The sequence below is a fragment of the Rhinolophus sinicus genome, chromosome 16, assembly GCF_057876585.1.
Source record: "Rhinolophus sinicus isolate RSI-liver-muscle chromosome 16, RSI-T2T, whole genome shotgun sequence".
Classification (NCBI taxonomy): Eukaryota; Metazoa; Chordata; class Mammalia; order Chiroptera; family Rhinolophidae; genus Rhinolophus; species Rhinolophus sinicus.
The window spans coordinates 85,575,001-85,587,500 of record NC_142516.1 but is presented as its reverse complement, the minus strand read 5'-3'; positions in this window follow the sequence as shown (position 1 = coordinate 85,587,500).

Sequence of the window (12,500 nt, the reverse complement as noted above, 5' to 3'; positions counted from 1 at the left end):
GTTATGGTTAGGGTTAGGGTTAGGTTTGTGTCAGGGTTATGGTTAGGATTAGGTTTAGGGTTATGGTTAGGGTTAGGGTTAGGTTTGCGTAAGGGTTAGGTTTAGGATTAGGTTTAAGGTTAGGGTTAGGGTTAGGGTTAGGTTAGGGTTAGGGTTAGTGTTAGGGTTAGGGTTAGGGTTAGGGTTAGGATTAGGTATGCGTTAGGGTTAGGGTTAGGGTTAGGGTTAGGGTTAGTGTCATTGTTAGGTTTGCGTTATGGTTAGGGTTAGGGTTATGGTTAGGGTTAGGGTTAGGTTTGCGTAAGGGTTAGGGTTAGGATTAGGTTTAGGGTTAGGGTTAGGGTTAGGTTTGTTTTAGGGTTAGGATTAGGGTTAGTTTTGCGTTAGGGTTAGGGTTAGGGTTAGGGTTAGGTTTAGGGTTAGGGTTAGGGTTAGGGTTAGGTTTGCGTTAGGGTTAGCGTTAGGTTTAGGGTTAGGGTAAGTGTTAGGTTTGCGTTAGGTTTAGTGTTAGGGTTAGGGTTAGGGTTAGGGTTAGGTTTCTGTTAAGGTTAGGGTTAGGTTTAGGGTTAGGGTTAAGGTTAGGGTTAGGTTTAGGGATAAGTTTGCGTTAGGGTTACGGTAAGGGTAGGGTTAGGTATTCGTTAGGGTTAGGGTTAGGGTTAGGGTTAGGGTTAGGTTTAGGGTTAGCTTTGCGTTAGTGTTAGTGTTAGGGTTAGGGTTAGGGTTAGGTTTAGGTTTGCGTTAGGGTTAGGGATAGGGTTAGGGTTAGGGTTAGGGTTAGGGTTAGGTTTGCGTCAGGGTTATGGTTAGGATTAGGTTTAGGGTTATGGTTAGGGTTAGGGTTAGGTTTGCGTAAGAGTTCGGGTTAGGATTAGGTTTAGGGTTAGGGTTAGGGTTAGGGTTAGGGTTAGGGTTAGTTTAGGGTTAGGTTAGGGTTAGGGTTAGGTTAGGGTTAGGGTTAGGTTTGCGATAGGGTTAGGGTTAGGGTTAGGGTTAGGGTTAAGGTTAGGATTAACGTTAGTTTTAGGATTAGGGTTAGGGTTAGGGTTAGGGTTAGGGTTAGGTTTGCGATAGGGTTAGGGTTAGTGTTTGAGTTAGGTTTGCGTTAGGGTTTTCGTTATGTTTAGGGTTAGGTTAGGGTTAGGGTTAGGGTTAGGGTTAGGGTAGGGTTAGGGTTAGGCTTAGGGTTAGGGTTAGGTTAGGGTTAGGGTTAATGTTAGTTTTCGAGTTAGGGTTAGGTTTAGCTTTAGGTTGTGATAGGGTTAGGGTTAGGGTTAGGGTTAGGTTTGCGTTAGGGTTAGGGTTAGGTGTAGATTTAGTGTTAGTGGTAGGGTTAGGTTTGCGTTACGATTAGGGTTAGGGTTATGGTTATGGTTAGGGTTAGTTTTGCGTCAGGGTTAGGGTTAGGATTAGGTTTAGGGTTAGGCTTACGGTTAGGGTTAGGTTTGTTTTAGGGTTAGGGTTAGGGTTAGGATTGCGTTAGGGTTAGGGTTAGGGTTAGGGTTAGGTTTAGTGTTAGGGTTAGGGTTAGGGTTAGGTTAGGTTTAGGGTTAGGGTTAGGGTTAGGTTACGGTTAGGGTTAGGGTTAGGGTTAGGGTTAGGGTTAGGGTTAGGGTTAGGGTTAGGTTTAGGGTTAGGTTTGCGTTAGGGTTAGGGTAAGGGTTAGGGTTACGTATGCGTTATGGTTAGAGTTAGGTTTAGGGTTAGGGTTAGGGTTAGGGTTAGGGTTAGGGTTAGGGTTATGGTTAGGGTTAGGTTAGGTTTAGGGTTAGGTTTAGGGTTAGGTTACGGTTAGGGTTAGGGTTAGGGTTTAGGTTTAGGGTTAGGGTTAGGGTTAGGTTACGGTTAGTGTTAGGGTTAGGTTTAGGGTTACGGTTAGGGTTAGGTTTGCGTTAGGTTTAGGGTTAGGGTAAGGGTTAGGGTTAGGTTTCTGTTAGGGTTAGGGTTAGGGTTAGGGTTAGGGTTAGGGTTAGGGTTAGGGTTAGGGTTAGGGTTATGCTTGCGTTACGGTTAGTGTTATGGTGAGGTTTAGGGTTAAGGTTAGGTTTGCGATAGGGTTAGGGTTAGGGTTAGGGTTAGGTTTGCGTTAGAGTTTTCGTTAGGTTTAGGGTTAGGCTTAGGGTTAGGGTGAGGGTTAGGGTTAGGGTAGGATTAGTGTTAATGTTAGGGTCAGGGCTATGGTTAGGGTTAGGGTTAGGGTTAGGGTTAGGTTTTCGTTAGGGTTAGGGTTAGTGTTATTGTTAGGTTTGCGTTAGGGTTAGGGTTAGTGTTAGGGTTAGGGTTAGGGTTTGGGTTAGAGATATGTTAGGGTTAGGGTTACGGTTAGGGTTAGGTTAGGGTTAGGGTTAAGGTTAGGGTTAGGTTTAGGGTTAGGTTTGCGTTAGGGTTAATTTAAGGGTTAGGGTTAGGTATGCTTTAGGGTTAGGGTTAGGGTTAGGGTTAGGGTTAGCTTTGCGTTAGGGTTATGGTTAGGGTTAGGGTTAGGGTTAGGGTTAGGGTTAGGTTTGCGTTAGGGTTAGTGTTAGGTTTAGGGTTAGGGTTAGTGTTAGGTTTGCGTTAGGTTTAGGGTTTAGGGTTGGGGTTAGGGTTAGGTTTCTGTTAGTGTTAGGGTTAGGTTTAGGGTTAGCGTTAAGGTTAGGGTTAGGTTTAGTGTTATGTTTGCGTTAGGGTTAGTGTTAGGGTTAGGGTTAGGGTTAGGTTTGCGTTAGGGTCAGGGTTAGGTTTAGGGTTAGGTTTAGGGTTAGGGTTAGGGTTAGGGTTAGGGTTAGGGTTAATGTTAGGGTTAGGGTTAGGTTTGCTTTAGGGTTAGGATTAGGCTTAGGGTTAGGGTTAGGGTTAAGGTTAAGGTTAGGTTTAGGGTTAGGGTTAGGGTTAGGGTTAGGGTTAGGTATGCGTTAGCGTTAGGGTTAGGGTTAGGATTAGGGTTAGCTTTGCGTTAGTGTTAGGGTTAGGGTTAGAGTTAGGGTTAGAGTTAGGGTTAGCTATGCGTTAGTGTTAGGGTTAGGGTTAGGGTTAGGGTTAGGGTTAGGGTTAGGGTTAGCTTTGCGTTAGTTTTAGGGTTAGGGTTAGGGTTACGGTTAGGGTTAGGTTTAGCGTTAAGGTTAGTGTTAGGTTTAGGGTTAGTGTTAGGGATAGGGTTACGGTTAGGGTTAGGGTTAGGTTTAGTGTTAGGGTTAGGGTTAGGGTTAGGGTTAGGGTTAGGGTTAGGGTTAGGGTTAGATTTAGGCTTAGGGTTAGGGTTAGGTTTGCGAAAGGTTTAGGGTTAGGGTTAGGGTAAGGTTTGCGTTAGGGTTTTCGTTAGGTTTAGGGTTAGGGTTAGGGTTAGGGTTAGGGTTAGGTTTGGGGTTAGGGTAGTGTTAGGGTTAGGGTTAGGGTTAGGGTTAGGTTAGGGTTAGGGTTAATGTTACGTTTAGGTTTAGGTTTAGGGTTAGATTTAGGTTGTGTTAGGGTTAGGGTAAGGGTTAGGGTTATGTTTGCGTTAGGGTTAGGGTTAGGTTTGCGTAAGGGTTAGTGTTAGGAATAGGTTTAGGGTTAGGGTTAGGATTAGGTTTGTTTTAGGGTTATGGTTAGGGTTAGGTTTGCGTTAGGGTTAGGGTTAGGGTTAGCGTTACGGTTAGGGTTAGGGTTAGGTTTAGTGTTAGGTTTGCGTTAGGGTTAGGGTTAGGGTTAGGTTAAGGTTTGCGTTAGGGTTTTCGTTAGGTTTAGGGTTAGGGTTAGGGTTATGGTTAAGGTTAGGTTTGCGTTAGGGTTAGGGTTAGGGTTAGCGTTAGGGTTAGGGTTAGGGTTAGGTTTAGTGTTAGGTTTGCGTTAGGGTTAGGGTTAGGGTTAGGGTAAGGTTTGCGTTAGGGTTAGGGTAAGGTTTGCGTTAGGGTTTTCGTTAGGTTTAGGGTTAGGGTTAGGGTTATGTTTAAGTTTAGGTTTGCATTAGGGTTAGGGTTAGGGTTAGCGTTAGGGTTAGGGTTAGGGTTAGGTTTAGTGTTAGGTTTGCGTTAGGGTTAGGGTTAGGGTTAGGGTAAGGTTTGCGTTAGGGTTTTCGTTAGGTTTAGGGTTAGGGTTAGGGTTAGGGTTAGGGTTAGGGTTAGGGATGGGTTAGGGTAGTGTTAGGGTTAGGGTTAGGGTTAGGGTTAGGTTAGGGTTAGTGTTAATGTTACGTTTCGGTTTAGGTTTAGGCTTAGATTTAGGTTGTGTTAGGGTTAGGGTAAGGGTTAGGGTTATGTTTGCGTTAGGGTTAGGGTTAGGGTTAGGGTTAGTTTTATTGTTAGGTTTGCGTTACGGTTAGGGTAAGGGTTATGGTTAGGGTTAGGGTTAGGTTTGCGTAAGGGTTAGGGTTAGGATTAGGTTTAGGGTTAGGGTTAGGGTTAGGTTTGTTTTAGGGTTATGGTTAGGGTTAGGTTTGCGTTAGGGTTTGGGTTAGGGTTAGGGTTAGGGTTAGCGTTAGGGTTAGGTTAGGGTTAGGGTTAGGGTAAGGGTTAGGTTAGGGTTAGGGTTAGAGTTAGGGTTAGCGTTAGGGTTAGGGTTAGTGTTTGGTTTAGGGTTAGGTTTGCGTTAGGGTTAGGGTAAGGGTTAGGGTTAGGTATGCGTTATGGTTAGCGTTAGGTTTAGGGTTAGGGTTAGTGTTAGGTTTGCGTTAGGTTTAGGGTTAGGCTTAGGGTTAAGGTTAGGGTTAGGTTTGCATTAGGGTTAGCGTTAGGTTTAGGGTTATGGTTAGTGTTAGGTTTGCGTTAGGTTTAGGGTTAGGGTTAGGGTTAGGGTTAGGGTTAGGGTTAGGTTTCTGTTAAGGTTAGGGTTAGGTTTAGAGTTAGGGTTAAGGTTAGGGTTAGGTTTAGGGATAGGTTTGCGATACTGTTAGGGTTAGTTTTGGGTTAGGTTTGCGTTAGGGTTTTCGTTAGGTTTAGGGTTAGGGTTAGGGTTAGGGTTAGGGTTAGGGTAGGATTAGGGTTAGGGTTAGGGTTAGGGTTAGGGTTAGGTTAGCGTTAGGGTTAATGTTAGTTTTCGAGTTAGAGTTAGGTTTAGGTTTAGGTTGTGTTAGGGTTTAGGTTAGGGTTAGGGTTAGGTTTGCGTTAGGGTTAGGGTTAGTGTTAGGGTTAGTGTTAGTGTTAGGGTTAGGTTTGCGTTACGGTTAGGGTTAGGGTTATGGTTATGTGTAGGGTTAGGTTTGCGTCAGGGTTAGGGTTAGGATTAGGTTTAGGGTTAGGGTTAGGTTTTTTTAACGGTTAGGTTTAGGGTTAGTGTTAGTGTGATTTTGCGTTAGGTTTAGGGTTAGGGATAGGGTTAGGGTTAAGTTTCTGTTAGGGTTAGGGTTAGGGTTAGGGTTAGGGTTAGGGTTAGGGTTAGGTTTAGGGTTAGGGTTAGGGTAGGTTGAGGGTTAGGGTTAGGGTTAGGGTTTGGTTAGTGTTAGGGTTAATGTTAGGTTTCGGGTTAGGATTAGGTTGAGATTTAGGTTGTGTTAGGGTTAGGGTTAGGGTTAGGGTTAGGTTTGCGTAAGGGTTAGGGTTAGGATTAGGTTTAGGGTTAGGATTAGGTTTAGGGTTAGGGTTAGGGTTAGGTTTCTTTTAGGGTTATGGTTAGGGTTAGGTTTGCGTTAGGGTTTGGGTTAGGGTTAGGGTTAGGGTTAGGGTTAGCGTTAGGGTTAGGTTAGGGTTAGGGTTAGGGTAAGGGTTAGGTTAGGGTTAGGGTTAGAGTTAGGGTTAGCGTTAGGGTTAGGGTTAGTGTTTGGTTTAGTGTTAGGTTTGTGTTAGGGTTAGGGTAAGGGTTAGGGTTAGGTATGCGTTATGGTTAGCGTTAGGTTTAGGGTTAGGTTTAGTGTTAGGTTTGCGTTAGGTTTAGGGTTAGGCTTAGGGTTAAGGTTAGGGTTAGGTTTGCATTAGGGTTAGCGTTAGGTTTAGGGTTAGGGTTAGTGTTAGTTTGCGTTAGGTTTAGGGTTAGGGTTAGGGTTAGGGTTAGGGTTAGGGTTAGGGTTAGGTTTCTGTTAAGGTTAGGGTTAGGTTTAGAGTTAGGGTTAAGGTTAGGGTTAGGTTTAGGGATAGGTTTGCGATACTGTTAGGGTTAGTTTTGGGTTAGGTTTGCGTTAGGGTTTTTGTTAGGTTTAGGGTTAGGGTTAGGGTTAGGGTTAGGGTTAGGGTTAGGGTAGGGTTAGGGTTAGGGTTAGGGCTAGGGTTAGGGTTAGGTTAGCGTTAGGGTTAATGTTAGTTTTCGAGTTAGAGTTAGGTTTAGGTTTAGGTTGTGTTAGGGTTTGGGTTAGGGTTAGGGTTAGGTTTGCCTTAGGGTTAGGGTTAGTGTTAGGGTTAGTGTTAGTGTTAGGGTTAGGTTTGCGTTACGGTTAGGGTTAGGGTTATGGTTATGTGTAGGGTTAGGTTTGCGTCAGGGTTAGGGTTAGGATTAGGTTTAGGGTTAGGGTTAGGTTTTTTTAACGGTTAGGTTTAGGGTTAGTGTTAGTGTGATTTTTGCGTTAGGTTTAGGGTTAGGGATAGGGTTAGGGTTAAGTTTCTGTTAGGGTTAGGGTTAGGGTTAGGTTTAGGGTTAGGGTTAGGGTAGGGTTAGGGGTAGGGTTAGGGTTAGGGTTAGGGTTAGGGCTAGGGTTAAGGGTTAGGTTGAGGGTTAGGGTTAGGTTTAGTGTTAAGGTTAGGGTTAGGGTTACGGTTAGGGTTAGGGTTACGGTTAGGGTTAGGGTTAGGGTTAGGGTTAGGGTTAGGGTTAGGTTTAGGGTTAGGTTTCCGTTAGGGTTAGGGTAAGGGTTAGGGTTAGGTATGCGTTAGGGTTACGGTTAGGGTTAGGGTTAGGGTTAGCTTTGCCATAGTGTTAGGGTAGGGTTAGGTTTAGTGTTAGGTTTGTGTTAGGTTTAGGGTTAGGATTATGGTTAGGGTTAGGTTTAGTGTTAGGTTTGCGTTAGGTATAGGGTTAGGGTTAGGGTTAGGGTTAGGGTTAGGTTTGTGTTAGGGTTTGGGTTAAGGATAGGTTTAGGGTTAGGGTTAGGATTAGGGTTAATGTTAGTGTTAGGGTTAGGTTTGCGTTAGGGTTAGGGTTAGGGTTAGGGTTAGGGTTAAGGTTAGGATTAACGTTAGGTTTAGGATTAGGGTTAGGGTTAGGGTTAGGGTTAGGGTTAGGTTTGCGATAGGGTTAGGGTTAGTGTTTGGGTTAGGTTTGCGTTAGGGTTTTGTTAGGTTTAGGGTTAGGGTTAGGGTTAGGGTTAGGGTTAGGGTTAGGGTAGGGTTAGGGTTAGGCTTAGGGTTAGGGTTAGGTTAGGGTTAGGGTTAATGTTAGTTTTCGAGTTAGGGTTAGGTTTAGCTTTAGGTTGTGATAGGGTTAGGGTTAGGGTTAGGGTTAGGTTTGCGTTAGGGTTAGGGTTAGGTGTAGATTTAGTGTTAGTGGTAGGGTTAGGTTTGTGTTACGATTAGGGTTAGGGTTATGGTTATGGTTAGGGTTAGGTTTGCGTCAGGGTTAGGGTTAGGATTAGGTTTAGGGTTAGGTTTAGGGTTAGGGTTAGGTTTGTTTTAGGGTTAGGGTTAGGGTTAGGATTGCGTTAGGTTTAGGGTTAGGGTTAGGGTTAGGTTTAGTGTTAGGGTTAGGGTTAGGGTTAGGTTAGGTTTAGGGTTAGGGTTAGGGTTAGGTTACGGTTAGGGTTAGGGTTGGGGTTAGGGTTAGGGTTAGGGTTAGGGTTAGGGTTAGGGTTAGGTTTAGGGTTAGGTTTGCGTTAGGGTTAGGGTAAGGGTTAGGGTTACGTATGCGTTATGGTTAGAGTTAGGTTTAGGGTTAGGGTTAGGGTTAGTGTTAGGGTTAGGGTTAGGGTTAGGGTTAGGGTTAGGGTTAGGTTAGGTTTAGGGTTAGGTTTAGAGTTAGGTTACGGTTAGGGTTATGGTTAGGGTTTAGGTTTAGGGTAGGGTTAGGGTTAGGTTACGGTTAGTGTTAGGGTTAGGTTTAGGGTTACGGTTAGGGTTAGGTTTGCGTTAGGTTTAGGGTTAGGGTAAGGGTTAGGGTTAGGTTTCTGTTAGGGTTAGGGTTAGGGTTAGGGTTAGGGTTAGGGTTAGGGTTAGGGTTAGGGTTAGGGTAGGGTTAGGGTTAGGCTTAGGGTTAGGGTTAGGTTAGGGTTAGGGTTAATGTTAGTTTTCGAGTTAGGGTTAGGTTTAGCTTTAGGTTGTGATAGGGTTAGGGTTAGGGTTAGGGTTAGGTTTGCGTTAGGGTTAGGGTTAGGTGTAGATTTAGTGTTAGTGGTAGGGTTAGGTTTGTGTTACGATTAGGGTTAGGGTTATGGTTATGGTTAGGGTTAGGTTTGCGTCAGGGTTAGGGTTAGGATTAGGTTTAGGGTTAGGTTTAGGGTTAGGGTTAGGTTTGTTTTAGGGTTAGGGTTAGGGTTAGGATTGCGTTAGGTTTAGGGTTAGGGTTAGGGTTAGGTTTAGTGTTAGGGTTAGGGTTAGGGTTAGGTTAGGTTTAGGGTTAGGGTTAGGGTTAGGTTACGGTTAGGGTTAGGGTTGGGGTTAGGGTTAGGGTTAGGGTTAGGGTTAGGGTTAGGGTTAGGGTTAGGTTTAGGGTTAGGTTTGCATTAGGGTTAGGGTAAGGGTTAGGGTTACGTATGCGTTATGGTTAGAGTTAGGTTTAGGGTTAGGGTTAGGGTTAGTGTTAGGGTTAGGGTTAGGGTTAGGGTTAGGGTTAGGGTTAGGTTAGGTTTAGGGTTAGGTTTAGAGTTAGGTTACGGTTAGGGTTAGGGTTAGGGTTTAGGTTTAGGGTAGGGTTAGGGTTAGGTTACGGTTAGTGTTAGGGTTAGGTTTAGGGTTACGGTTAGGGTTAGGTTTGCGTTAGGTTTAGGGTTAGGGTAAGGGTTAGGGTTAGGTTTCTGTTAGGGTTAGGGTTAGGGTTAGGGTTAGGGTTAGGGTTAGGGTTAGGGTTAGGTTTGCGTTACGGTTAGTGTTAGGTTGAGGTTTAGGGTTAAGGTTAGGTTTGCGATAGGGTTAGGGTTAGGGTTAGGGTTAGGGTAAGGTTTGCGTTAGGGTTTTCGTTAGGTTTAGGGTTAGGGTTAGGGTTATGGTTAGGGTTAGGTTTGCGTTAGGGTTAGGGTTAGCTTTAGCGTTAGGGTTAGGGTTAGGGTTAGGTTTAGTGTTAGGTTTGCTTTAGGGTTAGGGTTAGGGTTAGGGTAAGGTTTGCGTTAGGGTTTTCGTTAGGGTTAGGGTTAGGGTTAGGGTTAGGGTTAGGTTAGGGTTAGTGTTAATGTTACGTTTCGGTTTAGGTTTAGGCTTAGATTTAGGTTGTGTTAGGGTTAGGGTAAGGGTTAGGGTTATGTTTGCGTTAGGGTTAGGGTTAGGGTTAGGGTTAATGTTAGTTTTCGAGTTAGAGTTAGGTTTAGGTTTAGGTTGTGTTAGGGTTTGGGTTAGGGTTAGGGTTAGGTTTGCGTTAGGGTTAGGGTTAGTGTTTGGGTTAGTGTTAGTGTTAGGGTTAGGTTTGCGTTACGGTTAGGGTTAGGGTTATGGTTATGTGTAGGGTTAGGTTTGCGTCAGGGTTAGGGTTAGGATTAGGTTAGTGTTAGGGTTAGGTTTTTTTAACGGTTAGGTTTAGGGTTAGTGTTAGTGTGATTTTTGCGTTAGGTTTAGGGTTAGGGATAGGGTTAGTGTTAAGTTTCTGTTAGGGTTAGGGTTAGGGTTAGGGTTAGGGTTAGGGTTAGGTTTAGGGTTAGGGTTAGGGTAGGGTTAGGGTTAGGGTTAGGGTTAGGGTTTGGTTAGTGTTAGGGTTAATGTTAGGTTTCGGGTTAGGATTAGGTTGAGATTTAGGTTGTGTTAGGGTTAGGGTTAGGGTTAGAGTTAAGTTTGCGTTAGGGTTAGGGATAGGGTTAGGGTTAGTGTTATTGTTAGTTTTGCGTTACGGTTAGGGTTAGGATTATGGTTAGGGTTAGGTTTAGGGTTAGGATTATGGTTAGGGTTAGGTTTAGGGTTAGGTTTGCGTTAGGGTTAGGGTTAGGGTTAGGGTTAGGGTTAGGTTTGCGTTAGGGTTAGGGTAAGGGTGAGGTTTAGAGTTAGGGTTAGGTTTGCGATAGGGTTAGGGTTAGGTATAGGGTTAGGTTTGCGTTAGGGTTTTCGTTAGGTTTAGGGTTAGGGTTAGGGTTAGTGTTAGGGTTAGTGTTAGGGTAGGAATAGTGTTAATGTTAGGGTTAAGGCTAGGGTTAGGGTTAGGGTTAGGGTTAGGGTTAGGGTTAGGTTTGCGTTAGGGTTAGGGTTAGGGTTATGGTTAGGTTTAGGGTTAGGTTTGCTTAAGGGTTAGTGTTAGGATTAGGTTTATGGTTATGGTTAGGGTTACGTTTGTTTTAGGGTTAGGGTTAGGGTTAGGTTTGCGTTAGGGTTAGGGTTAGTGTTAGGGTTAGGATTAGGGTTAGGTTTAGGGTTAGGGTATGTTAGGGTTAGGGTTACGGTTAGGGTTAGGTTAGGGTTTGATTTAGGGTTAGCTTTGCGTTAGTGTTAGGGTTAGGGTTAGGGATAGGGTTAGGGTTAGCATTGCGTTAGTGTTAGGGTTAGGGTTAGGGTTAGGGTAAGGGTTAGCTTTGCGTTAGGGTTAGGGTTAGGGTTGGGGCTAGGGTTAGCATTGCGTTAGTGTTAGGGTTAGGGTTAGGGTTAGGGTAAGGTTTAGGTTTGCGTTAGGGTTAGGGTTAGGTTTAGGGTTAGGGTTAGGGTTAGTGTTAGGTTTAGGGTTAGGGTTAATGTTAGGGTTAGGGTTAGGTTTGCGTTAGGGTTAGGATTAGGGTTAGGGTTAGGGTTAGTGTTAAGGTTAGGGTTAGGTTTAGGGTTATGTTTTCTTTAGGGTAATGGTTAGGGTTAGGGTTAGGGTTAGGGTTATGTTTGCGTTAGGGTTAGGGTTAGGGTTAGGGTTAGGGTTAGGGTTAGGGTTAGGGTTAGGTATGATTTAGGGTTAGGGTTAGGTTTAGGGTTAGGTTTAGTGTTAGGTTTGCGTTAGTTTTAGGGTTAGGGTTAGCCTTAGGGTTAGGTTTCTGTTAGGGTTAGGGTTAGGTTTAGGGTTAGCGTTAGGGTTAGGGTTAGGTTTAGTGTTAGTTTAGCGTTAGGGTTAGGGTTAGGGTTAGGGTTAGTGTTAGGTTTGCGTTAGGGTTAGGGTTAGGTTTAGGTTTAGGGTTAGTGTTAGGGTTAGGGTTAGGGTTAATGTTAGGGTTAGGGTTAGGGTTAGGGTTAGGGTTAGGGTTAGGGTTAGGGTTAGGGTTAATGTTAGGGTTAGGGCTAGGGTTAGGTTTAGGGTTAGGGTTAGGGTTAGGGTTAGGGTTATGGTTAGGTTTGCGTTAGGGTTAGGGTTAGGGTTATCGTTATTGTTAGGTTTGCGTTACGGTTAGGGTTAGGGTTATGGTTAGGTTTAGGGTTAGGTTTGCGTAAGGGTTAGTGTTAGGATTAGGTTTATGGTCAGGGTTAGGGTTACGTTTGTTTTAGGGTTAGGGTTAGGTTTAGGTTTGCGTTAGGGTTAGGGTTAGTGTTAGGGTTAGATTAGGGTTAGGGTTAGGGTTAGGGTTAGGGTTATGTTACGGTTAGGGTTACGGTAAGGGTTAAGTTAGGGTTAGGGTTAGGGTTATGGTTAGGGTTAGGGTTAGGTTTAGGGTTAGGTTTGCGTTAGGTTAAGGTAAGGGTTAGGGTTAGGTATGTGTTAGGGTTAGGGTTAGGGTTAAGGTTAGGGTTAGGGTTAGGTTTGCGTTAGGGTTAGGGTTAGGATTAGGGTTAGGGTTAGGGTTAGGTTTGCGTTAGGGTTAGGGTTAGGATTAGGTTTAGGGTTAGGGTTAGGGTTTGTGTTAGGTTTGCGTTATGGTTAGAGTTAGGGTTAGGGTTAGGGTTAGGGTTAGGTTTGCGTTAGGGTTGGGGTTAGGGTTAGGATTAGGGTTAGGTTTGCGTTAGGGTTAGGTTTAGGGTTAGGTTTATGGTTAGGGTTAGGTTTAGGTTTAGGGTTAGGGTTAGGGTTTAGGTATAGGTTTAGGGTTAGGGTTAGGTTTCTGTTAGTGTTAGGGTTACGGTTAGGGTTAGGGTTAGGATTAGGTTTGCGTTAGGGTTAAGTTTACGTTTAGGGTTAGGGTTAGTGCTAGGTTTGCGTTAGGTTTAAGGTTAGGGTAATGGTTAGGATTAGGTTTCTGTTAGGGTTAGGGTTCGGGTTAGGGTTAGGGATAGGGTTAGGGTTAGGGTTAGGGTTAGGTTTGCGTTAGAGTTAGGGTTAGGGTGATGTTTAGGGTTAGGGTTAGGTTTGCGATAGGGTTAGGGTTAGGGTTAGGGTTAGGTTTGCGTTAGGCTTTTCGTTAGGTTTAGGGTTAGGGTTAGGGTTAGGGTTAGGGTTAGGGTTGGGGTTAGGTTAGGATTAGGGTTAATGTTAGGTTTCGGGTTAGGGTTAGGTTTAGATTTAGGTTGTGTTAGGGTTAGGGTTAGTGTTAGGGTTAGGTTTGCGTTAGGGTTAGGGTTAGGGTTAAGGTTAGTGTTATTGTTAGGTTTGCGTCACGGTTAGGGTTAGGGTTATGGTTAGTTTTAGGGTTAGGTTTGCGTAAG